We start from the raw sequence: 25,676 nt of genomic DNA, 5'->3' as shown, positions 1-25,676 counted from the left end.
TCCATGTCTCTCATGCTCCCCTACTACCCAATCAGCTGCTCGTGCCAGAGCATATGCAGGGTGGCAGGGGTGTTGCTAGGTCTGTAAAAGATTCGGGGCTACGCTAATGTCAGGAATGTCGGGACTCGGGGCTATTTAGCCTTTTGGTTGTAGCCCATGAGATTCTATCTGGGACTACAACCAAAAGACCAGGGGCTATAGCCCCCTCAGCCCTGCCCCCCCCCCAGCAATGCCTCTGCAGGGTGGGGAGGTGGAATACGAGGATATCTTGCACTCGATTGTCAGGTGAGGTTCTTTGGACTACCTGTTTTCTTGGAAAGGCTATGGACCGGACACACGTACACGGGAACCTGCTGGTAACCCATACACGGGAACCTGCTAGCAACCTGTACACGGGAACCTGCTAGTAACCTGCTGGCGGCTCTCCTCACCCGCTCTTTCATTCAATGGAGGGGCTCTCAGGTATCTGAACTTCCTGGAGCTGCCCCGCTGAGGGGAACAACTTGCTACCTGCCGGGGGCGGGGGGGTGCTGGCAGCAGTTATGGGGCAGGTTGTACCTATTTTATGATATATTTCACACCTTGTCATTTTGAATGTGTCAATGGCTTTTGACCCCATAGATCAAGAAGGGTAGTTGACATCTCTTTGGGACTTTGTGAACATGTGGGAATCTCTCCTAAATGGATTTGATCCGCCTACATGGGAGTCCAATAGGAGATTATAAGTAGTGAGGTGTTGCCTGTGGGCCATGTACCTAATAGATGCCCAAAGTGCTGTCGACTAAGACCTAGGGCTGTTTGAAGGTGTGCCGAATGATAAGAGACCACTTGATAGTTATGCATGGAGTCTCCGTCCATTTCATGCAGTAAATTTCAATGGCAACAATACATTCCACATCATGCACCCTGTTGGCCACTGGGAACCATCTCACACTGACAACAATGTAATAACCCTTCCATGCTGCCATATAACACAATATTCTTTGTTTCTATATTTCCATCCATTTTTTTAAATGGAAGCTTCAGGCAGACTTGCTATTTGGGGAAGAATCTAATAGTCTCATGGCTGCAGTCCTGTCGGGAAGGGCAAGTGTGGGTCTTTTACAGGGAAGATGCCGTATTCATTGTAAAATGTGCGCAGCAACTGCCAAGGACATATTGTTCCGTGGAATCCATCTAGGAGGGATGTCGAAAAACTATAATTTAAATAAATATACATCCTCCAAACTATCAGGGATAGCATATTAGACGTTCACACCTGTAATCATTATTCTGTGTGAAATATCCCCTGCCTTCGAACAGACGCCAAAGCTTGCCGAGACAGAGGAACGCAAGTATAGCAAACGTGTCTGGATGTTATTTCTATTATGTCATAACGTTATCAGTTTGAAGGAAACGTAATTTGCTGTTTTGTAATGGGCTATCATTTTGTTTCACGCCCCAGTGCAACGTGATCGATTGCTCTGCGATCGGCTACATTCCACCACGGAAGCAGGCTGCCAGGTGGATCGCAGTCCAAATAGGATGAATTCATCCTTTTTGACTAAGCCCATGTAGACTTGCAAGAGTCAAATAACACAGCATGGAGAGACACATCTCTCATTCCGACATTAAAAGTTGTGAAAGAAAGGATAAAGGACGCTAGTGGCAGGTCTATAGTAACCTATGGCTTTATGTGTGTGTGTGGCCTATAGTGCAGCACAAGGACGGCCTCAGGTGCACCAGACGCGCGTGCATGCGCGTTTGCGCGTGTGTGCGTCCGCACGTGCATGCGTGCGTGTGCGTGCATGCGTGTGTGCGCTCTCACTACCTGTGCTGGTCGAACCTTCCATAGCCTCAAACGGGAACGTAGGTAGCTTTCAAGAATTCGAGCGCAAAAACTCAAGTTGAACCACATGTAGAATGTCATAAATCTCAATCACTACATCATGAATGTGCTACAAACTCACTAATAATAATAATAGTAATAATAATCATCATAATAATGATGGTAGGGGATGGAAACCATTTGTGCCCGAGGCTTCTTATTGCTGCTTTGTGAGGGTTTTATGTAGATGCACTCAGAAAACAAGTGAAAGGCAGTTCTTAAAGGAATGGTTCGGTCAACATTTTTTATTGTCCCTACGGGTCGGCTATGTGTTTTTAAGCCTAAGTCGCTCGATTTTAGAAAAATTTCCTATGGACCTTACCCGAGTTTTCGTCCATTAAACGCACGCAAAAACAGGCATCAGGGCGCTGCCATTTCGTGATAATCCTATCACTTGCCCCATCGCCCTGGCTGACCTGCTTTTGCGGCACTAAATCATATCCCCCGCCCCTGAGCCTGTCATCAGCAGACGCGTACTGCCCATTTCACAACGCCAAAGCACGTCTCGTGTCAACATTCACTGCGCTTCAGCTAATGATGTGTCACCATGGAAATGGCAGGACGCCTCTTTCCTCAATAAGTATAAACAGACCGTTTCACAACACACAGCAGCAGATTTTCGATTCCATTCCTCTCTCTGTGTTACTTTGAGTATTCTGTGACTCGTTTCTGTGCTCTGGTCAGCTACCTTTGTTGCTTGTAGCCCGTGTGAACAGATACCAGTACCACCGCTATAAATTATTTTAGTTTGTTTAACACACAATGGCTACAATAATGCCCTACATGTATGAGCCCGAGTATACCGAGGAGGAACTACTGGAAAGGGTAACACGCGAAAACGATGGGTCTTCGGATGGCAGTTGTGAGAACGATTCAACAGCTGAAGAGCCTGGACCTAGTCGCATGGACGGTGTTTCCACCTGGTGCACATGCAATCGGTGCGACCTAATGCCAACTGAGGACGAGAACTGCTGCTGCTGTGAAAACTCGGTATGCGTGGCCTACATTTCGGAAGGCGAGCCACGACCGCAATGCATCACCGAGCTGCCAGACTTCAGGGCCGCCTGCCTCACACGGTCCGTGTTGAGGATAATGATGGTGCTTATGCACGAACTTCGCGCAACTGTTCGTCCTCGTAATCCGAGTAACGAGTAAGTATACTCTGCCTGTCATGCCACTCCTATTTCATGGTCTTCTACTATATCCAAAATTAAATATACATATCATTGTAACGCATGAAAGTCGTTCAAAAGTGTGCAGTGTCTAGATAACATTTGTCCGAGCAGAATGCCATTAGTTACAAGAATTGTAATTGACAACAAACGTTTATTAAACTTATCTTGCTCATTTAAAAACAGTTTGTTTCATTACTTTTCACAGGTGGTACAGGCTGGTGGCCTATCGTTCCTTTACATGGTGGCTTCACGGGAGGCTTGGACATCGCATTCGAAGAGTAATACCCGCCTGTGCCGTTCGTGCCATAAGAGAAACTTTCCCAAGTGACAGCGGTCAGTACAGGGGATTTTCTCTCGCTGTGCTGCAACCTGACTTGTACAATGTGTAAAGTCTTGTATTTTTGTGTCATCAAAATAAGATACAAAATAAAACACCACATATATTTTAACAACGGTTATTTCGATTTTTTAAATGAATCAAGTGTGTCTCCATTCAAGGATGGACGTCAGACATCTGTGCTCCGATTGGGTGAAGGTCAGGTCGCTGTGAAGCAGGGTGGTCACTATCCAAGCTAACATAATATATTCTCAATAATGCATGCACTAAATAACACTTGTTCAAAGTCTTTCAGTCGGTTATGTCTCTATAAAAGTCACACATATATCTATATTATCAATTAACATTGGATTATACAGGCCTTAGGTTAACGGTCTTGACCACTATAATACACTGTTTGAAGTGTGGGTCTGTGCTCACAAGAATCTCCGGTATGTGGCATTTGTTATTGATAGGCAACGATATACTGCAGTAGGGGTCTAATGTTAGTTGGGGATCTGCTAGGTGGGCATCATGGCATGGTCAGTGGTCTGGCACATGAAGAGAATACCTTGCAGGGACACAGGGTCAGAATGGCAGTACGTTTCCACTGGCGAGGGTGCGTGGGCAAGGACACGTTTGTGGAGATGAACAAGCTATGTGCTTAGTTCAGGCTGGTTCACATGCAGGACAGTGATCTCAGAGGAAGAGTGATGTGTTACATTTATTAGCTGTTGCTAATACCTCTGGAGTTTCCCAGTCAGAGTGGGAATGAGGGTGGGGGCCATGTGCTCTGCGCAGTGAGGCCTGGTCACCAAGATGGAGTGGAAAGGGGGTACAAAAATGGATGCCCCGTGTCTGCTCAGTGGTCCCATCTACGCGAATGTCAACCAAAGTTAACATCACATAAGGGCAAGGGGCGAACCCACTACTGGAGGTACTTGGTCCGAGTTTCTACTGAGAAGTAAAGGATGAGAAGGGCCTGATGGCCCCTCGCTCCCACACACTTGCCTGCACGCCTACCGGCCCATCCATCCCACCCCCCTCTATCAAAGGCGGTTCGCACCCGGGGATGAGCGCTGGCATGGGGGGCTGTCACTGGCGCAAACGGCCAAGGTCCCAAACAGCATGTACACTTCAAAAGGTATCCCATGCCCAGGGGCCATCGCTCACATGGCCTCCTCAGAACCCGTGTCTCCAGGCAGGCCTCCCCTGAGGCAGGCCGCCCCCCTGCAATCCACATAAGTGTGTCTCCATTCAGCAGTCTTCCTGTGCCTTATCTGCACGCCCCAGGCCCATCCATCCCACCCGCCTCTATCAAAGGCGGTTCACACCGAGGGATGAGCGCTGGCATGGGGGGCTGTCACGGGCGCAAACGGCCAAGGTGCCAAACAGCATGTACACTTCAAAAGGTATCCCACGCCCAGGGGCAATCACTCACATGGCCTCCTCAGACCCCGTGTCTCCAGGCAGGCCTCCCCTGAGGCAGGCCGCCCCCCTGCAATCCACATAAGTGTGTCTCCATTCAGCAGTCTTCCTGTGCCTTATCTGCACGCCCCAGGCCCATCTATCCCGCCCGCCTCTATCAAAGGCGGTTCGCACCCAGGGATGAGTGCTGGCATGGGGGGCTGTCACGGGCGCAAACGGCCAAGGTGCCAAACAGCATGTACACTTCAAAAGGTATCCCACGCCCCGGGGCCATCGCTCACATGGCCTCCTCAGACCCCGTGTCTCCAGGCAGGCCTCCCCTGAGGCAGGCCGCCCCCTGCAATACACATAATTGTGTCTCCATTCAGCAGTCTTCCTGTGCCTTATCTGCACGCCCCAGGCCCATCCATCCCACCCCCCTCTATCAAAGGCAGTTCGCACCCGGGGATGAGCGCTGGCATGGGGGGCTGTCACGGGCGCAAACGGTCAAGGTGCCAAACAGCATGTACACTTCAAAAGGTATCCCACGCCCAGGGGACATCGCTCACATGGCCTCCTCAGACCCCGTGTCTCCAGGCAGGCCTCCCCTGAGGCAGGCCGCCCCCCGTGCAAACCACATAATACCACGACATACACACGTCATTCATTCACAAACACACCCCTGTTTCTAATACTTTATAAACCACTTGATATGTCTCATGAGAACATCTTTGTGCTTTGCAAGTCAACTCCTGAACCTTCTACCTGAGAAGCACTGAGATCTATCCTAATCTGCTCGTTGTCGTGCTATCTGTGACCGCTTCGAGCAAACTCGTCAGTGTGCTACCTGTGGCCATCTACCTGCTCTCCTGCAACATACTGCTCGGCCTGCTGAATCCAACTGTTTGTTGGTCAAGGTAAGGCCATGTATCCTAGTCATATTTCGGTCATTTTTACATTTCTATCTATTTGCGATTACAGTACCCAATAGTGCTATGGTCATTGGTCTCATTGCTATTGACTTGAGTTTCAATTGTTATGCTATCAATAGATCTATTTATTTTCATCTGTGTCAATTGTCGTTGAATTGCATCCTTCGGGGTTCCAGTCTATAATGTAAGCATGTTTCCTTCTCGTGCAAGACAGAACATCCAAGGGACGAGTCACATGTTCAGAGTTTAGTCACATCATTTAAAAATTTTCTGTAACTTATGCAAATACTAAGCCGCACATGATGAACTTGTATAGTTCTGGTGACCAAAACAAACCTTGCATTGAAAATGGTATGGTTCATTTACTTTTTTATGACATTTTTATTCATCAAGGTTTATAATAATCTTGATATTTACTTTTCAGAATTTTCAACAATGCCTGCGTGTTCGATTAGCGGTTGCCCTTCGAAGACCCATGCTAAATCTGAAGGCACTACAATGCATGTATTCCCTAAAACTGTTGATCGAATAAGAGAATGGGTCAGACATTGCGGATATCCACCGGAAGAGCTTGAAAGTAGAGTCCAGCAAGTCTTTGAGGACAAGAGGGGTGATCGATACCGCATCTGCAGCCGGCACTTTTCCTCGAACATGTACGCCACATCTTGGGTAACAAAGAAGAATAAACGGCGAACGACACGAAAATTGCTCGCAAACGCTATTCCAACTCTATTCGTCCACATTCCGCCACTAGTGAGTCAAGTGTCTGGATTTAGCTTTAGGCCTTGCGGTAGTGTGTAGTTAGCCGAATGGATTAATTGATATTTTAGGTGTTGTGTCCCTTGTAATACTTTCGATATTGATATGAGTGTATAGATTTTTGAATAATGACATTTATCAATAAATTATTTTTCGATTTTATAACCCCCAAAGGAAATCTATTTATGGGCACAGGGAACTGTGCTATATTGCTAATTTTCAATAGCATTATTCTCAAGTATTCTGTCGGTTTACATGGCAATTTTTTAATATTTGCATTTCATTATCAAACAACAATTTACCTTTACAACTGCTTGACTATCCACTGAATCTGAAGCAAGAACATTCTACATCTGTGACGTGCCCGCAGTTATCAACCACTTCTAGCGCGTATCAGGTAATCATACTTGGCTATTCCGCTACAGACTTGTTTATGCATGTCAAGTAATAGTTTGTATGTATTGTGTGATTATTTTACCAATTGTTTTGTTAGTGCTTTCCAATTGATATACACCTTAGTTGTCATCCCCTGGTGTTTGTTTTCAGTTATAATTAGTGTTATCCATACTAATGCAAATACTGTCTTTCAGGGAGATGCTGAAGCGTCCACCACATTGACAACAGCCCTAGATGTTCTTCAGCAGCACGAGGTATGGATACTGACAGCTCCATCGACCGTGATCATCAGGACTGGAACACTTGTCGTTTGATTGTTCTACACCATGTTTCATTCATGGTTAGCCATTGATATGTACCTGTGCGGTCGACCCCAAGTGTGTGTTGTGTTTTCAATATTGTAATCCTTACTAATGCAAATACTATGTTTCAGGCAGTTGTTGAAGCGTCAACCCACGCACTTGATGCAGAGCCTGACATTCAAGTAATTCCAGGGGAAGTGGAAGCGGGATCATGCGGATACGAATCGGCGCAACAGCTTTCGGAAGTGCGCACCACATTTACAACATCCATAGATATTCTTCAGCAGCACGAGGTATGGATACTGACAGCTCCATCGAGCGTGATCATATAACGTGATTCCATTTGTTATACTTTCTTCCCTATTAACGCAAGTACTGTGTTTCAGGGAGACGATGGAGCTTCCACTACAATCACAAGATCCCATTTAGATGATGCAGATGTAAAGAAATCGGAGAAATAAGTCAATTAAATCTGATCATATTTAAATATTCCTTGACTCTTTTAGACAATGCATCATTTGTGGTTATCTCTTTATATGTACCTGTGCCGTCGACCCCAAGTGTGTGTTATGTTTACAATATTGAAAACCATACTAACGCAAGTACTGTGTTTCAGGGAGTTGCTGATGCCTCCTCTCCAATACAATCATTCATGGCAGTCCATGCAGAGCCAGAGGTATGGCTACTGACAGTTCCATGGAACTAGACCATCAGAGCTTGAATACTTGTCGTTTGATTGTTCTACACAATGTTTAATTCGTGTTGAGCTATTGAGATGTACCTGTGTGTTCGTCCTCACGTGTGTTTTATGTTATCAATATTGTGATACATAGTAATGAAAGTACTATGTTTCAGGGAGTCGATGGAGCCTCATTCCGTGCTGTCTATGCGGATACAGAAAATAAAGTCGTTGCAGCGCAATAGGAAGGGAAGAGATGCGGAAATGAATCAGAGCTACAGTGTGCAGATGTTGAAGGTCGAGTCAAGAAAGTTGCAAAGAAAAGAAACAAAAATAGGTTAGTTACAAACAGTTCATAACTTTAGAATTTCTTTGTGCTGGGGACTATTTTATGTTTTTTCCAGTCAATTGTACTATACTTTATCTTGTGTTTAAACTGAACATCCCTTTTCCAATCTGTCCTGTAGTTACCCGTGGGTCTACAAACTATACATACACAGACAGTGAAGCGAATGAGAGATGTTGCTTGCCAGACCATTTACACTATGGGGGAACTATTAATTCAGACGCCGCATATTGAGACTAGAGATGCTCATATCCAATGGCCAGAACATTAAATGAATGTGTCCGGAGAATCCAGTAAAGTTGTAATGGACCATTGCTACAGTGCGACTGCACCACCACAAGAAGATGATACTGAATGTATTGAGGATAGCTCAGAAGTAGTCGCAGATCAATTCACACAATCTACACCCGCGAAAAAATTGCCACCAAAAAAGCTGTCGACAATGTTGTGTTCTCCCATTAATGTTGAAGTAACAGATGTTGAAATGACAGAGAATGAACCAGCAGCAGCATTCACCGACGCATCAGAACCTGATATCGGCGATATTTCTTTCAGTTGTGGTGAAATGTCCTCAAAGATGCAGTCCGAAACAAGTGTGACACCGGATGACAGTCTAATGAAAGAGGGCAAATACATAGTATTCGACAGTTGTTTGATGGATATTATAAGTATGTTGAAATGTGGGCATTCCGTCAGAGGGAAAGTATGTCGGAGGCCATTGATTCATGTGACTCGTCAAAAACAAGGCAGTAACATCAAAATACATGCCGCCTGTAGATTAAATCATGCGTTCTCATGGTCTGCACAACTGACGCTGGGGAAGCTGCCAGCAGGCAATCTACTGTGTGCAGCTGCATCACTTTTTAGTGGGTCCAGTTTTAGAAAGTTAGAGTCTTTCTTTCAGTTTGTGGCACTTCATTTCATTTCTAAAACGCAGTACTACAAATACCAACATGATTATCTGTTTCCGGCCATTAGTGATGCTTGGAAAATTGAACAATTGTCTCTAGCAAGTACATTGGAAGGGAAACGATTCAGGCTAGCCTGCGATGGACAGTGCGACAGCCCTGGATTTTCTTCCAAGTACTGCACCTACCACTTTCAGGACATGGATAGTAAGAAATTTGTGAGTTCGGTGGTCGTGCAGGTAACACAATGTACATCCTCAGTGGCCATGGAGAAACTAGGATTTATAAAATCAGTGGAATATCTACAATCGAGGGGAATGCACATCGACCTCATAGCGACGGACAGACACGTTTCAATTGCCAAGACAATGAGAGAGCAGTTCCCACATATTAAACATCAATTTGATGTATGGCATCTTGCTAAATCAATCAATAAGAAAATCTCGGCTGAGGTTTGGAAAGTATTTCACAGTGGTCCCAGTCTATCAGCAACCATCTTTGGTGGAGCTCCAAAACTTGTGAAGGGTCAGTGGAAATACTACTTGAAAAATGGCGGTCACTGATGCACCACTGTACCAACGTTCACCGCTGGTCAGAAAACCTACATTTCCACCAATGTGAACATGGCCCTTTGTCCCCAGAGGAGGCAAGGAAGAAGAAGTGGTTGATTCCATCTTCACCGACACACAAAGCCATTGAGAAGATTGTTTTCGATAAAACTCTATCAAGACATTTTGAGGGGACTGACAGAATTCTGTCACACAGGAGGTTTGGAGGTGTACCACAATATGTGCCTAAAGTACAGGCCAAAGCGCTTGCATTTCAGCATACAGGGCATGAAACATAGGACTCTACTTGCGGTCTTGGCCCATAACGAGAATCTCTGCCGTGAACAATCTAGGACTACGGGTAATGTAAGGATGCCTCGCTACACTAAGGTGTTTTCTAAAAGAAGTAAGCAATGGGTCATCAAACCAGTCTATGAGGAAATGGAGTTCGACTTTGTAAAAAGCCTTATTGTTGCTGTAGTCGAGAAGCACAGATATGGAATTTTGAACGTTTCTGTGCAGAGCACTGATCATTGCCACCAAACATTGGCACTGTGCCATGTCCACCCAAAGCAGAGCTCGTTGTGAAGTACAAATCCCGGTTTAAATAATTGTAATATGATTGTCTTTTTGTAAATAAATGTTATTGTACAGTGTACATACAAAGTATGCTAACCCTAACCCCTCCCTTCACCATCCTGGGTGGCGAACAACCTGGGTGTCATGTTTGACTTCTCTCTCTATTCACCTCATATCGCTGACCTTGTCAATATGTGTATGTATATATTTTTTTTGCTGTAACTAAGTTTCGCAAGTCTGGCGTATTGCAAATAATAAAACAAACAAACAATAAATCTCACTTTCAACTCAACTCCTTGGGTACGTTATACTTTCCCTACCCTTCCCCCAAAAAGTCAATGGGCCTCATTACAACCCTGGCGTTAAGGGGTTAACGGCGCCGTAAAAGGCTGAGGCGCCGTTAAACCCTTAACGCCAGATACACACTTTAACGCCTGCTTTTTGCAGGCGTTAAAGTCCAACCCGCTAAGGGACCTTGGTGCTAATTACGGCACCGTAATTTACGGTGCCGTAATTAGCGCCTTCCCCATTCCCATTGAGCCCTATGGGCCAAAAATGGGAATGGGGAAGGGGCCATGGTGAATGGGGATTTACCGCCCCGCCAACCTTGGAATGGGGCGGTAAATCCGCCATCCACCATGGCGGAATCCGGCATGGACCATGATGCTAACAGCACCATGGTCCAACGCCAGGGTTGTAATGAGGCCCAATGTCTCCATAGTTATGGTTCTCTAGGACTGCAAAGCTCGCGGACAACGAGGACAAAATTGGGGGCCTCAGAACGCGCCAAGCGAGCCGTTGCAGATGGAAGAGAAGCCAGTTCACATTTGCACATTGAGGCCTAGTACATAGATGGATTCGAAAATTCAAGTTCTCGCAGATGGCTTTACTACGGGATGTTGCAAAGTAAAAATGTATGCTCGTTTAGAGTGAAGGTCAGCGGCTTTGATTTTCAGCTGGCGGCCTGAAGAGGCCCACAACTCACACTGGCAGTATATGGTTCTATTGTTTTTTGACCTTGAGAGACAGGGACCATGCCGAAAGGACTTCATTTGAAGGAGGGGTGCAATAACTTAAAAGATGATAAGGCAGAAAATTCTGAAACTAGACGGAGTTTCATGTTAGTTCAGTATACGAAAAATCGTTGTCAAGAGCACAGTGGGATTTACGGACTCCATTACGCAGAGACACAATGGAAATTGCAAATATAATGTAAGTAACTCTTTAGATGCTTTTATACCAGAATGAAGAATTAATGAATGGATGAATGAATGAATGAATGAATGAATGAATGAAGAGCAAGTAAAACGTTTGTGGGATCATCTTTGTACCGGGCACATGGGCATGCAGGTCCACATTCCACACGCATGTAGACAAACAGTCGTTTCTCATTGTGTGTTAACCTCGATTTATTTCGTTAGTTTTCGCATTGATTTTAGAGCCGGACATACTCCATTGCACTATCCTTGAAAGCAAATAGTTTCAGATCGGCCGTAATAAATAAAATGAATAATATTAATAAAGATCGGCTGGCGAGACTAATTATAATTTTTATGTTTTCAAAATAGGTATATCCTACCCTACTGCTACTGCCACCAGTTTCAGACCCCGGCAGATGGTTTCTTCAACCGCAAGCTGCAGCTTATTGTAAACAACTGCACCACTTTGACGATCTTATGGGACGATCGCCAAGGGCCCATATGCCCTTACGCGGTACTAGCGGCAAGAAGCAACATATCAACCTTTACGCTGGCCTAGTGCCTAGTTGATGGAACAGCCTTGCGGTTCACCGTGCGACCAAAGTGCTTCTTTTAACGAAAACCAACACCCTGTGTACCATAAAGTAACAGCGCGTGACTCACAATAAAACGGAACAGGATTTGCGGATAGAATCTATGCCAGGAAAGCAATCTGCCAGCTTTTCTGAAGCTTCTGAAAACGTTCCTGTTCAAATAGTTCCTTCCGTTGAGGACCTTATTGTTCCTGTCCTGTCTTAGATGTTTATCTCCTAGGTGTCTGTGTGCGCCTTGATGCCCGTGGGCTATGGCGCATAGTCATTAAATAAATAAAATAAAATAGAGGCAGGGAAGACAGAGCAGACAGGAAGCACAACACAACACCAGTCCAAACACCAGGCTTGATACGATGGAAAGGATGGTGGCCTATGTGAGAGTGAGCTGAAAAGCAGTTGCACGGCTTAATTGGAGCTGTAGGTAGAGGCAGAAAAGTGGAAGAAGTTTTTCCTGGGAGTGGGCAGAAGAGAGCGATTGAAAAGTCTTTCAATAAAATGACTACCCAAGAAATTGAAGAGTCTGATCAGTCCACAGTAGCAATTTGTAGATTTGCAGAAATTTTACTTTTCAACCTCTTTGGGAATAGAATGCAAGCAAAGACAAAACAGAGCCACTAATGTGATAGGGTAAAGAGGTTGCGATACTCTTTCATGAAAAAGACCTGGTTCCACATACAGCGATAGAGAAGGGAAAAAAGGAAGGAAAGCCTTCTGCGAAACCTGACAGTTATCCAAGGATCAAAACCTAAGAAACACCCTTGCACTTCCACCACCTCAAAATATATACTTGGAAACATGTGTGAGGATCAGTCCAATACCGAGGAGGACATGCCAGTAATAATGGAGGCTCACCCCAAGAAGAGATCCCTCTTAAGCTGGACAGTTCTGCAAGGCTCGCTTGAATGAAGGTGACCACCTATTCCCCCACTAGATACCCCACTGGATCTTCTCCTAATCTCTTCCTCATCCTCTCACCTAATATATAGTAACCCCAGACCCACACCTCTTTATTAAGGCTCTCCTTTTTTCTTAACGTTTATATGTATTACGTGCTAGGCCTAGCGAAGGTAGGTGGCCACTATTTAGTTATATGATTAAAATAGTGATAAACTGAATGGAAAGGGAAAGGCCATTACTGGCCACGTAAAAAATACTGGAAATAAGAATAATCATGGTTGGTCTCTGGGGAATCATATACAGGCATAGAGAGGTGGACACGCAAAGACCCTATGTGCTTTATTTTGAAGAAATTGCACCTTTCACCCATTGCCGACCTTGAGGGAGGCACCACCTTATAAGATGGCCGCCCGCCGCATGGCCCAGGCAACCGATGCCTAAACCCAGCCCAGCCTACACTGCCGGGCTCTGATTGGCCCTTGTGCCTCTTACATTGCCCAATCACGCGACGGCAGGCGAAGCCGGCCCACGTCAGCAAGGCCCAGGGAAACAAGGCTGAGACCTGTCCCGAGCCACCTGGAAGCATTCCAGCCAGCCTCTTCCGTGGAGCAGGAGCTCCCTCCTACCCTGCAGGAGCAGGGGCCAGCCCAGGAGAGGTCTCCCACCTTCTTTGATTCTATTTAGTGTTCGCAGCCACTATATATTACCACTTGCCAAACATGTCAAACCAACACGTTATTTGCAGGGTAACGGTTGCTATTATACTCCTCTCAACTAGTATCTTAGAATACTGTAACTGGCTCTTCTTCCAATTGAGGCTGCACAAGTTTCACCTATCCTGCCTAAAATGGAGATAATAACTCCAGTATTGCCCAACCTAATCACCTCTGTTCAGGTGCCTATGCAACTTACCCATGTACAACCAATGATAGAAATCTCAAACTCCGTGCTAGACTTGCTAAACTGTACGAACCGCTTACAAGATCACTACCCTCGATGACCAAGAAAACAAATTGCCCCATTGGTGAGAAGTCCAATAACTCTAACCAGCCCACCTCCTCGTCTGCTTGTCGTCCCAATGCCACTCAGTTTAAGGTACATAAACTGAAGCTAACTGACCATAACTCACTCACGCCCATCCAGGTCACAGTTAGAACAGAGGCACACCTCCTTAAAGGAGCACTCTTAAACGTTAGATCTCTCGTTGCCCATGCTATGGACATCTCTGACCGTCCTTGCGAAGTGCCAGAAGTCCAAAAGCAAGAGAGAAAGGGCAAATACTGTTCAAAGGCTCACAAATCCAAAAATACCAGGACCTCTCAGCAATGACATTGGCTAAGAGGAGGAAGTGCCACCGCTGACCAATGTTCCCTCTAAGCTGTGCGCATGTGCGCTTGCCCAGCTTCCTTGTTGGTGCTGCTCAGAAGAATTGTAGCAGCGCACACAGATAATTCCCACAAATTCAAAAAGATTTAATAAGACACAAGCCACAGCAGGTACCTAATATTTGCTTCCTTGCAAAATGAAGCTAACTTGTAATAACTAGTCTTGATATTCTGATCTAGACTTTTCATTACCCTCAGATGCAAGCTTGACCGTAAAAACCTTAAATACAGAATGCACCCACAAGAGGTTAAAAACTAATATGAAAAAGTGTCTCCACGAACAGAAGATATAGGTAAGATATGCCTGCACATTAACCAAATAAGCTTCCCTCCCCACCCAGAACTCCTATACTTGACTCTACCACACTTATATCTTATGACTCTAATCTCCGCCCCAGGCCACTTTCAGATACAGACAACCCTGACCTTGGCTCTGAAAAAGGTTGCCAGATGTGTACCTACATTCACTTGTTTTCTGTTTGTTATAATATGAATGACGTTCAAGAACAAGACTTTGTTACTCATGGTGCCTTAGTAAAAGCATCACCCAGACTTTGTAACCCAACTGTCAGCTCAAATATTGAATAATGACTGTAATTAAACTGGCAAATTGGATGTATAACCTCACCCCATGCTTCCTATTCTTTGTACACATGTCACACAAGCACTTTGTAGTGCCCTCTTGGTAGGTAATGCATTATAAAACTCAAATATGAATTTGTTCTCTAAAGATTTGGAGTATGCAAATGTCATGTTTAACGTCTACTACTTTAGCATTGGTAACATAAAGCAGCATTGTAATATCATTTACTTGGCCTGTAAGGAATAATGGATATGGACTACGCCCAGCATTTGTATATAGTATTAGCGCAATGGATATTCAGATAACTAAAACCTTTAACACAATCTGCATCCTTTCAAGTTTTCAGAGTTCACTATGAGGCATAGACCTTAACATATTATATGGTAATTTGCTTCTATACAATAACACTGAGCAGTTGTATAATCCTACCCAACAATTTAAAGGTGGGGCATGTTGCATGTAATCTTGTATTCACCTCATAGTAATTGTGCACATGCAAATTCATGACATTTTCTTAAACTGCACATAATGTCATGAGGCTTTTAATATGTTTTGCTTGCAAAGTATTGTGGGTATGCAAATATCACAGTGTTTTACTACTACAATCCTTCACTTTTTACAGAGCCCTGTCAGATAGTATTAGAGGTTGGCACAGGAGCCGTGGAGGGGTATGAGTGGAAGGGCACAGGAGAACAGCCCTTCAGGATGAAGAACAAATCAGCAACTTTCAAAAAACCAAATCAGATGTTTTTGTTTCTATTTTCTATATTGTAATATGTGTAAATTGATTGTGTAGATTCATCCATTACATTTTTCCTTTTTTTTCTGTAACAATTATCTTGTAACATAATGTAATATAATATTGAAAGGTTGATATGTGAAATCAGCCAAATCAATAAAAAAGTGAAAAATAATCAGATGTTTTGGCAGTACACTACAGTGAAGGAAATGTGTTGTCTGTTTGCTCAAGAAGAGGAAACTCTAGTAACAGTCTAGGCCTAGGAAACTGCAAATTCTGTTTCTATTCTCAGCTGCTGAGGGCTTTTCAATATAATCATGTGTATGAGTTTATTGCCCCTAGTATCCCCATGCATCTTGTTCAAATGATACAATTGAATTTCAGAAAAGGGGTCCCTAGTTAAAGAAGAAGTCACTCAATCTAGTGTACCTGTGAGCATCGCTGCTATTGACTTCAATAGATGGCCTTTTCTTCAACGGGGCTCCTGAAGAAGTCTTAGTAAGGCTCTTGTTGAAATTTATCTAGGCTGTGGAGAGAGAAAGTGGGCAAAACTATAAACTGCATTATGTGCCCTGTCATTTCACCTCCTACGTCAGGGTTACAAGCCGGGTTCTGATACAATTTTACTCCCTACTTGGAATCAAATGATTTTTCTGGGAGTACGAAAATAATTTGCTTTTCCAGTAAGGATATTTAATACTTATTAAAATGTTCTTTTCCCTAAAAAGTCCTTTTGACATCAACCAGTAATATTATTAGAGCTCCTACCTATGCCACTGCTCTGCTGGTCACTGATTGGAAAACCTATCAGTAGGCCTGGTGTGGGTAGGAGCAGGGGGAAAGCTTCTTCCTATATGTACATGGTTTCCCGTTTTTGTTGGGCACATTTTCCTGATTTTAGAGAGTAGAAATTGATGGTTATATGCCATTTAGCCATAAGGCTTGCTTTGAGTAAATGTTGTCACAACTCACAGGACAGCGTAATGTGGACAGTAAGCGGAGACCCAGGTATTCTGATCATCATATTCAGTGGTACTGTTATTCTGATGCAATTGTTGTCCTTCAACAAATAGAGACATGTTCTCTTGGCACTTGCATTACTTAGTTAAAGTGGCATATGAACTCCTATTGGCAGGTTTTCTTCCACATTCTTTTCATTGCAAAAATTGTATTCCGTATACATTTTTGGACAACCACATCATTGATAAGCGATATTTGTTTTTAGTAATAAACGTGAGTGTTTTATTTCAATTGCATTAAAAATGTTGTGCATTGTCTCTGAGCGGTGTCGACAAACGAATAGCCATAACTAAAGCTTTTTGGTGCATACACATTTTGTCCCTGCACTGGAGTACTTTTGGTAGGTACTATGGCATATCTTGAAGTCTTGGACTGGTTGATGAGCTCTTCTTATAATCACATACATTTCCTTAACCTATATATGTTTGGAATAATTGTTGTAAGATGCACATTTTACACTGATTTGTAAAGAATTGCAGTGGTTGGGAAGGGGAAATACCCTTCCAAACTGTTCGGAGATGGTACCTCATTAAGTATGCACTCTCTAAAGTGCCTTACCTCGTTATTCAGTTGCGCACATGAAAGATAATGTGTGCCCGAAAGCTAACCATTCCCGCACTCACGGAAAAATAATTATAGGGAACATTGCCGCTGACCCAATAGCTGCGAGAGAGAGAGACCTCTGATACTGATGGAGATTCCTGTTTGAGCTGTCCTTTGAACACAGAGGAGGGGACTAGAGAGTTACCTCACAGGAGGAAGTAGAGGGGGTCCTGAAACAACTATCATAAAATAATTGCAAAGAGGAAGTTGAGGGTACGAGCAGTACACCTGGCTTGAAGGACAGAAAATAATATTGCTGACTGAAAAGAGGCTGGCCAGCAGGCACAAGAAAATATCACATATTTAACACCCCATGACTAAGTGCCTTTGGCCTAGATAAGCCATTGTACTGATCGTGCCACTGCAGTACCGATTAAGCCAAGGATCCTACTCCATGGCTCTAAGTCTTGCAAACATCGGTCTATCAGCACCTATGTCAGTCACTTCTAATGGATTGAGTGAATGTTCATGTTTATTATAATGTTATAATTAAGTTGCAATTGGCAAGGGGTCTCTTTCGGGTGGCCCTCCTTTTTCAGGGTGTCTCAGAATTGTGAGAGTTGCAGTCCTAACCTGTATGGTGGAGGGACATGGCAGGGATTTATGGGAGTTAGGGAAGTGATGGAAACTTTGGAATTTCTTAATTTTTTCCAGGATGGGAACAGGGGAAAGGCCAAGTGGAATGTGCTAATCTTAATGAGGGGACATAGATAGATAAAATACTCGGTCGGCAGATGGGTAACAGTCATGGAGATCAAGGGAAAACGTGATAATGCACCGAGCGGATTGAAAATTAGGTCCATGAATGTGAAAGGTTTAAACTCAAGACAGAAACGCTCAATGGTAGCACAGGAATTTAAACAATCCGGGTTAGATAAACTATTCCTACAGGAGACCAAGTTTAAGAAAGGGTAAGAATGCATGCTACCTGGTAGGGAATTATGGGGAGTGTTGTGGTCATTAGTCTCATCAAAGAAACCTGGAATAGGCATTCTAGTCCAAAAATCTCTCATCCTTGCAGTCTTGCAGTTAAAAAGGAGGATGGGTGGCCGATTGCTAGCAGTAAATGGTATGATAGGCTGCAGACCAGTCACGTTGTGTTCGGTCTATGCCCCCAATCAACAGCAGCTTTCATTTTGTAATGAAGTGATGGAAATGCAGAGCACGTGGAAAATTGATCTTTTCATTTGTGGGGGAGACCTAAGCCTAACAGTAGACAAAAAAATTGATGCTCGTTGAGAGCTGCAGCTATCCCACTGCCTACCTATGACGGGGACATGCTAAAGGTCCTCCTGCAGGATTACGTTGTTATAGATACATTGAGAACCACTCACCCACAGGCTTTGATTCATTTAATTTTTTATTCACCACTGCATAAAACCTTATTTTTTTATTTTTTTATTTTTATAATGTTTTATTGGTTAACAGATTTTTAAACCTTTAACATTTTCACACATTTCACAACACTCCATTCCATTCTTAAAAAAAAAAAAAGAGAAAAAAAATACAATTCATCATATCATTCACTATGCATTTCCATAACAATGTTCAGGGGTGGGAAACCTCCAGAAGTGATTTCTCCGAATAATTTAGTACTGCTATTGTTAGACCAAGCTTTTCTGCTGACTGAATTCCATCCCACCAATTTTCTTCAGAGATGGAGTCAAAAAGGGAGTTGTAGTCGTCCAGAAGTTGTACTCGTTTGTTCATAAGGGTAGGACATACCAGTATTAGATGCTGCAATGATTCCATGCTATCCTGGTTTTTACAAAACCGGCAGCTTGCATCTTTGTGTTCGATCTGTTTTCTTTTGAACATGACTGCTCTTGTGGGTAAGATGTTCATTCTGCATCTCAAAAGTAAGTCACAATAATGGGCTGAAGCGAACTTTTGCAGATAATTAGGGGGATCGTTTTACTGCTTCACTTCCCATGTTAGATAGGTACAGCATTTGTTATTGGATCTGGTCTCTGGGGTATTAATCCAGTTTTTTTCCTGGAGTGATTTCTTGACTTTACTAGGATTTATCGTTAAGGTCTCTATTTCGATGTTATTTACCTCCAAAAATTCCTTAAAGCGATTTTTCCAATGTATGAGATATTTATCTTTATCCTCCATTCGGCTATTCAGAACCTTAAAAGGTGCCGGCGGGGCATCTGTTATACATTTCCAGGATAGGGAGATTGTTTTCCACATTGTTATTGACGTCAAAGATTGGAGTCTAAGTTCGTATCTGATCATGTAAACCGGAAGGCAATTGGGTAATCTTAAAACTTTTCCCCAGAAGAAACCCTCACAGATTTCCCATGTCTTCCACGATAAATTTAAAAGGGTCTCGGCACCATATGTCAACAGGGCCACCACCTTTTGTTTGTAGGATGTTATGATGGGTATCATGGAGAAGGTTCCATATCGATTATGTATCACTGTTCCTTGATTTGTGAGTTTGGTTAGTAAAAGTTTGGTTAAAACCTTCACTAGAATTGACTACATTTTGCTAGATCCTGCACAGGAATTCAAAATAATTGTAACAGACATACAAATTGTAGGTTGATTGGACCACGACATGTGCAGTTTAACAGTAGATATTGGGTCCTGTGCCTAATTTGACAAGCAGAGGCTCTGTATTGATACATTGTAAAGGGACTCAGTGTTCAGAGCAACCCTTCACAGAAAGATCAAAGAATTGTTTTATGATAAGGGGGAAACAGCAAGGCCACCTTCCAGTGGCGATTAATAACCAAGGGAAAAACAGAGAGGACTCTACATGAATCTAAGCAGAAGCAAATGATTAAAGAGAAAGAGGAGGCCCTGAAGGGAGCAGAGGACCACTGTGATGAAAAACCTGCTGAAATCAGGGTCCTGTAGGGGTGGACCTCAAATCTCCTTACTCAAAATAGGCACACCTCTCAAGAAGTGAGTGCACATGTGTCCGTAAATCAAGTTTATTGTATACTAACGACCAGGAGGGGATAGACAGCTCCTTATAGACAGAACTAAACCGATTTTCCACGAACCACAGAAAAGTTACACTTTATATACATTATTGCAACATTTGACACACTTCCACATATTTTGTTACGCAGTCATCACTCCAAATATGATTGGCTAACCCTGTACAAGGGAATCTAATCCCCCTACAGTATTTACAGTACAACCCCTTTTTAGGCTCTTTCCATAGTCGGTCATGACATCATCACATGATTACATATTCACCTACAACAATCCTAATTTATTACAAGTTCCATATGGTCGGGGACCTCTTAAACCCAGGCATGATGCAAATGGCTTTTACAAGAAATCTTTATCAATATCAGGAGGGAGAGAAATAAACATGTTTCCTTTGAACCAGTGATAAACATCTTATCCACTCAGACTTGCTGGTGTCCCTGGTATTTCTCGTTTCACACTAATCTATTACAACTACCATTTCAGTCCACATGGCCTCTGGCCAGATCCTGGTAATATCCCTGAGAACCTAATTGAAACCCATAAACCATGTGCCACCTCTTCCCTTAAGTACCTCTTGCACGAGGTTTATTACTTGCTCCAAGTCAACCCTGCCATGTGGCCAGACTTCCCTGGACACTGAATAACAACCTCCCATGTTCTCAGGAAGTTTACATCTCTTGCCCACAACAGTACCAAGTCATAAACCTATGAACCAATTGCACTTATTTCATCCTGGCCGCAGCTGATCATTTGATATTAATGCAGCTGGCTGAATGCAGTTAGCCACCTTCCCCCCTCCCTGTCCAAAGTTTATCTCGCCAACCCAGATTTATGCAGCCTAGACAAACCCCAGTTACGAGGGACCTGCGGTAAACAACCTTCCCATGTATTCATGTATTCACCATTTACCCCCTGTTCACCAACTGTCCCAAACATATTTCCCTGAAAACCCCCATTTATATATGTCTGTGAATGTGTGTTCAAGACTACCGCGTCCCTTCACAGAGGCTTTCCCATCCGCAAATCTCTTTTCTTGTGTGCACATATAAAGCTCCTCACTTCCCATCTTTAAGCACTAAATTGCACACCAAACAACTACATTGTATCCACATACTTGTCAACATACTGCTCTGTGTGTAGAAATCTAAAATGTATCAACTATACACAAAATAACACTAATAGTAACATTCATCCCATTCTCCTTAACTATAATAGATACATACCAGATTGCAATATCGCGCTAACAGGACATCTCCCCCAGTCACCAATATGACGCGCTCAACGCAAACCCTTGTTTCCCATTGAAACCATTGTCAGCCACCCCAACAAACCTAAGGTAGGAACTTGGGGATCTCTAGAAAGGGAAAGCAATTGCGCAACTGTGATTTGCTAAACAGAAATATTACAAAAAAAGCGATTAAGCTCACACTTTACTACCAGCCCACTTGCAGGGCCAGGGAGTGGAAAGGTCTGTCTATAAAAGTAGAGATGAGAGAGGCACGACATTAAATAAGGCTGAGGAAATTACACAGCGTTTTGGATCGTATTAGGCCCAACTGTACATGATTGAAAGTATGTGTGATTATAAGCAATTGCATGATTATCTCGGGGCGCTCTCACTTCATGCAGTAACTACAGAGGAAAGGGCATCACTAAAAACCCTGATAGACGGTGAAGAAATCCTCAAAGTCATCTCAAAATTAAGACAGATTAAAATCAGCTTTCAATTAGAAGCACGGCCCCTTATTGACACCATTTTTACCTAAACTTTTTAATGATATGCAAGATGGTGGGAAAGCCACAGACAACATTCACACACGCAAGGATTTTAGTCCTTCCAAAGGAAGGAAGGGACAAACTGAACTGTGGATTCTATAGACCCATATCACTGATAAATGTTGATGTTGAGATATACGTCAGTGGTCTGACAGAAAGGCTGTACATGGTCCTCCCCAGACTTATACACAATGATCAAGTGGGTTTCATTAGCGGTAGATAGGGAGCAGATAATATCCTTAAGACCTTGAACCTACTTGCAGGTATTAAAGAGAATACAGAAGACCCCGTCCTGCTCTCTATTGATGCCCAAAAGGCCTTCGATAGAGTTGAATGGCAGTGTTTGGAAACGGTCAATAAAAGGGTAGGTCTGGGCTCTAGATGGCTCACAGGAGCCATGGCACTGTATCAAAATGCTAGAGCAAGGGTCATAGTCAATGATGTAGCATCACCTGAATTCCAGCTAAATCATAGGACTCGCCAGGGTTGCCCCTTTATCAACATTACTTTTCGCGCTTACACTGGAGCCGCTAGCTACAGCCATACGCTCAAGAGGACAAATACAGGGACTGAAGATGTGAGGAAGGGAATATAAGCTGGCCCTATACATGGACAACATATTGGTTTATGTAACACGTCCAGGCACATCAATCATGGGTCTCCTTCTAACCATCACGGAATACGGGAGGCAGTCAGGCTTTGAAATGAACAGTAGCATTGCCATTGACTGACAATATCTCCCATATAAACTAGAGCTTCTCGAGCCAAGGCATACAGAGTAAAACTGATAGCAATAAATACATTGGGGTACACATCACAGGAAGCTCGATAATATGTGTGGAGTAAATTATCCACCCCTGCAGGATAAGATAAAGGCTTGCAAAACTGGTCGAAGATCATGTTATTCTGGGCAGCCTGTCTTCCAGCTATAAAAATGAACATCATACTGTGACTGCTGTTCATGTTCCAGGTGCTTCCTCTAATATTACCAGCCTCCTTACATTGTGTAGTAAAAAAAGTGCTTCTTACATTTATTTGTGCTGGGAAGAGACCTTGAGTAGCATAAACTACTTTGATTTTATCTATTACCCATAGAGAAAGGAAGGGCCGGGTTCCCTGAATTTTACAAATACTACAGGGCTGCTCAATTCTGAATATTTATGGACCGCTGTCATGATCACTGTTTCCAAGGAGCCAGGACCAGCCCAACGTCCTTGGAAGCAGGCCCCTAACCCTAATCCTAGGCACCAGCCAGTCCCTACTGGGACCTTTTGGACCCTGTCCTGGCGCCGGTGGCACCAGGCTCATCAAAACCATAGGTCCCGGCACTGGAAGCGCCGGGCTCATAATTGGTGTGAAAGTGCTTGGGTGGACTTACCTGCAGCAGACCATGCTGCTTACTTACCAGCCACTTAGAAGCCCTCTGTGAACAGAAACTACTTTCTTACCTGGGTGGGGCAGCTCCACTCCCTGGATACAGCACTGGAACTCTTCTGGAAACTGGAACTCTTTTCTTACCTAGGCGGGGCCGTGGAAGAAGACGCCTCATCACTCCAAGGCTATTTAAACCACACCCGATAGATGAAACGTGCTTCGCGTTATTCTGCATCTGCAGCAGAACGCTCACCGAGTCTGTTCCAGCCTTTCTTCTTTTGATCCTGAACCTGCAAGAATTATACTTACCATTCCTGTATCCAGTCAACATCATCAGCACCTGCAAAAGACAAGAAACAACAGGTTAGCAAGACAAACTTTACACGCAGTGCTTACTCACCTGATCCATCGGCAGCTGCCGTGTCTCACGCTGCACCTTCGCCTGCAAAGACAACAGCGTTGTTATACTTACCGGCACGCTGTGCATTCCAGATTTCTTCATTCTGCATCTTCGCCTGCAAAGACAAAAGCATTGTAATACTTACCGGCACGCTGTGAATTCCGGATTTCTTCATTCTGCATCGTCGCCTGTAAAGACAAAGAAAAAGACATTAAGCAGGTATTTACTCACGCCCATCACGCTCGTCGCAATAAAACGCCTGCGAATACTCCGGCGTCTCTTTAACACGAACTAAGCTGCAAGGAAAGAGACAGTTAGAGCGCTTGCCATACTTACGAATTTCCAGGCGCTTCACTCCATCTTCCATCTCAAGAGTCCTGCAATACATAAGGGAAAAACATTATACAGAGTCTTCAATATTAACGTGCCACGCATTTAAAGACTATAAAGACAAAAGGTGTCCAGAAACTTAACGCTCGTGCAGATAACGACGGTAACCATCCTCTGAAGTCAAGAGGTCAATGTTTCACCAGTGAAGGAACTGGCAACGGCACCCTGCACTAGACGCAGATGGAGAGTCCAGTATTCACCTATCTAAGGTGAGCACGTTGACCTGGGGGGGCTCTACAGAAAAGCTGGGAAGAGAGAGAGAAAGAGAGAGGGACATTCAACAACCCAGACCTTTAACCCCCATATTCTTTCACCTGCAGAAACCTCACCCTTCGAGTTCGACACACAGTGCGAAGAGGTTCGACCCCAGAAGCCAATCGAGTCCTGCACATCACTTTTCGAGTCACAGACACCTTCCTGCCAAAACCCGCGCCTCCGTGGGAATCAGGTGAGCGTTACAGAACGCGAAGCCCACCACAAAACTCCTACTCAGGCGCAATGGAAACCTCAGACACTGATCAACTAGCCCGTTTGCTTGGGGAATTAAGAGCAGAAGTACATGCAGCTCGTCAGGAAACAAACTCTCTAAGAAGAGAACTGATAATTTCCAAGGAGCGAACTGAGGACCTCGCTAGGCAGTTGCTACAAACGCAGGCAGGACAGACACCTTTGCCCGCTCCAGGAGGAAGTTATTCTTCTGCATCATCTTTAAATCCAGTGCAAATCAATCTGCCCGGTAATGTGCCCTTGGCTCCGCCCGAACGCTTTTCTGGTGATCCAAAGAAATTTGCGGTGTTCATCAACCAGTGCCGCTTACACTTCTTATGTCGACCAGCTGCTTTCCCAACAGACCAGACCAAGGTGGCTTTCGTGCTTTCTTATCTCAGTGGCAGCGCCGCAGATTGGTCGATCCCTTTAGTCACCCAGGATGATCCGGTTTTACATGATTTCCAGGCCTTCCAGTCCAGCATGGAGAAACTGTTCTCAAGACATGCACAAGGGCAGGCCTTGGACAATGAACTTCTTTCATTACGACAGGGTAATCAAGACCTCTTGACTTATATAGCCTCATTCAACAGGCTTATAGTGGAAACTCAATGGCCCGAGGATAAGAGAATAACGCTTTTCTACAGAGGCCTGCGTGGAGAGCTCAAGGATGTGTTAGCTCAAGTTGTGAATCCTCCACAAGATTGCTCAGACTATATTGACTTAGTTGTCCAATTGGACCACAGACTACAGAACAGGAAGGCAGATCGTTCCAAATTTGATACCCGAGTGTTTTCTAAACCACCAACCTCTACTAGGGGAGCTGACACCGTGGAACCCATGCAAATAGGGGGCATGAAGGGACCTTTAACCCAGAAAGAGCGGGAAAGAAGAAGGCAGCTGCAACTATGCCTCTATTGCGGAAACCCAGGACACTTTCTTCGGGACTGTCCAGTGAAACCAGCTAAGAAGGCTGTAGGAGCCGCGGATACCTGTACCACAAATTCTGAGCAGGGAAACGACCTAGCCCGACAAGAGTAGAGGTCCTCTTGCCGAGCGTTAAGA

The 25,676-nt window shown here is 44.1% G+C and overlaps 1 long non-coding RNA gene across 2 annotated transcripts in view; it reads left to right on the top strand.

Moving 5' to 3' along the window:
- Positions 1-15,774, top strand: part of LOC138498578 (uncharacterized) — a 31,523-nt gene extending 15,749 nt beyond the window's left edge. For both annotated transcript variants that reach the window (XR_011278761.1, XR_011278760.1), the window contains one exon: positions 15,494-15,774. This is a non-coding gene — a long non-coding RNA (uncharacterized lncRNA). The remainder of the gene's footprint in view (positions 1-15,493) is intronic.
- Positions 15,775-25,676: the final 9,902 nt, after the last annotated feature.

The sequence above is a fragment of the Ambystoma mexicanum genome, chromosome 5q (genome assembly GCF_040938575.1).
Source record: "Ambystoma mexicanum isolate Mex_15411 chromosome 5q, UKY_AmexF1_1, whole genome shotgun sequence".
NCBI classification, from domain to species: domain Eukaryota; kingdom Metazoa; phylum Chordata; class Amphibia; order Caudata; family Ambystomatidae; genus Ambystoma; species Ambystoma mexicanum.
Note: the sequence above shows the minus strand (reverse complement) of the source record. Positions and strands in the feature narration are given on the sequence as shown.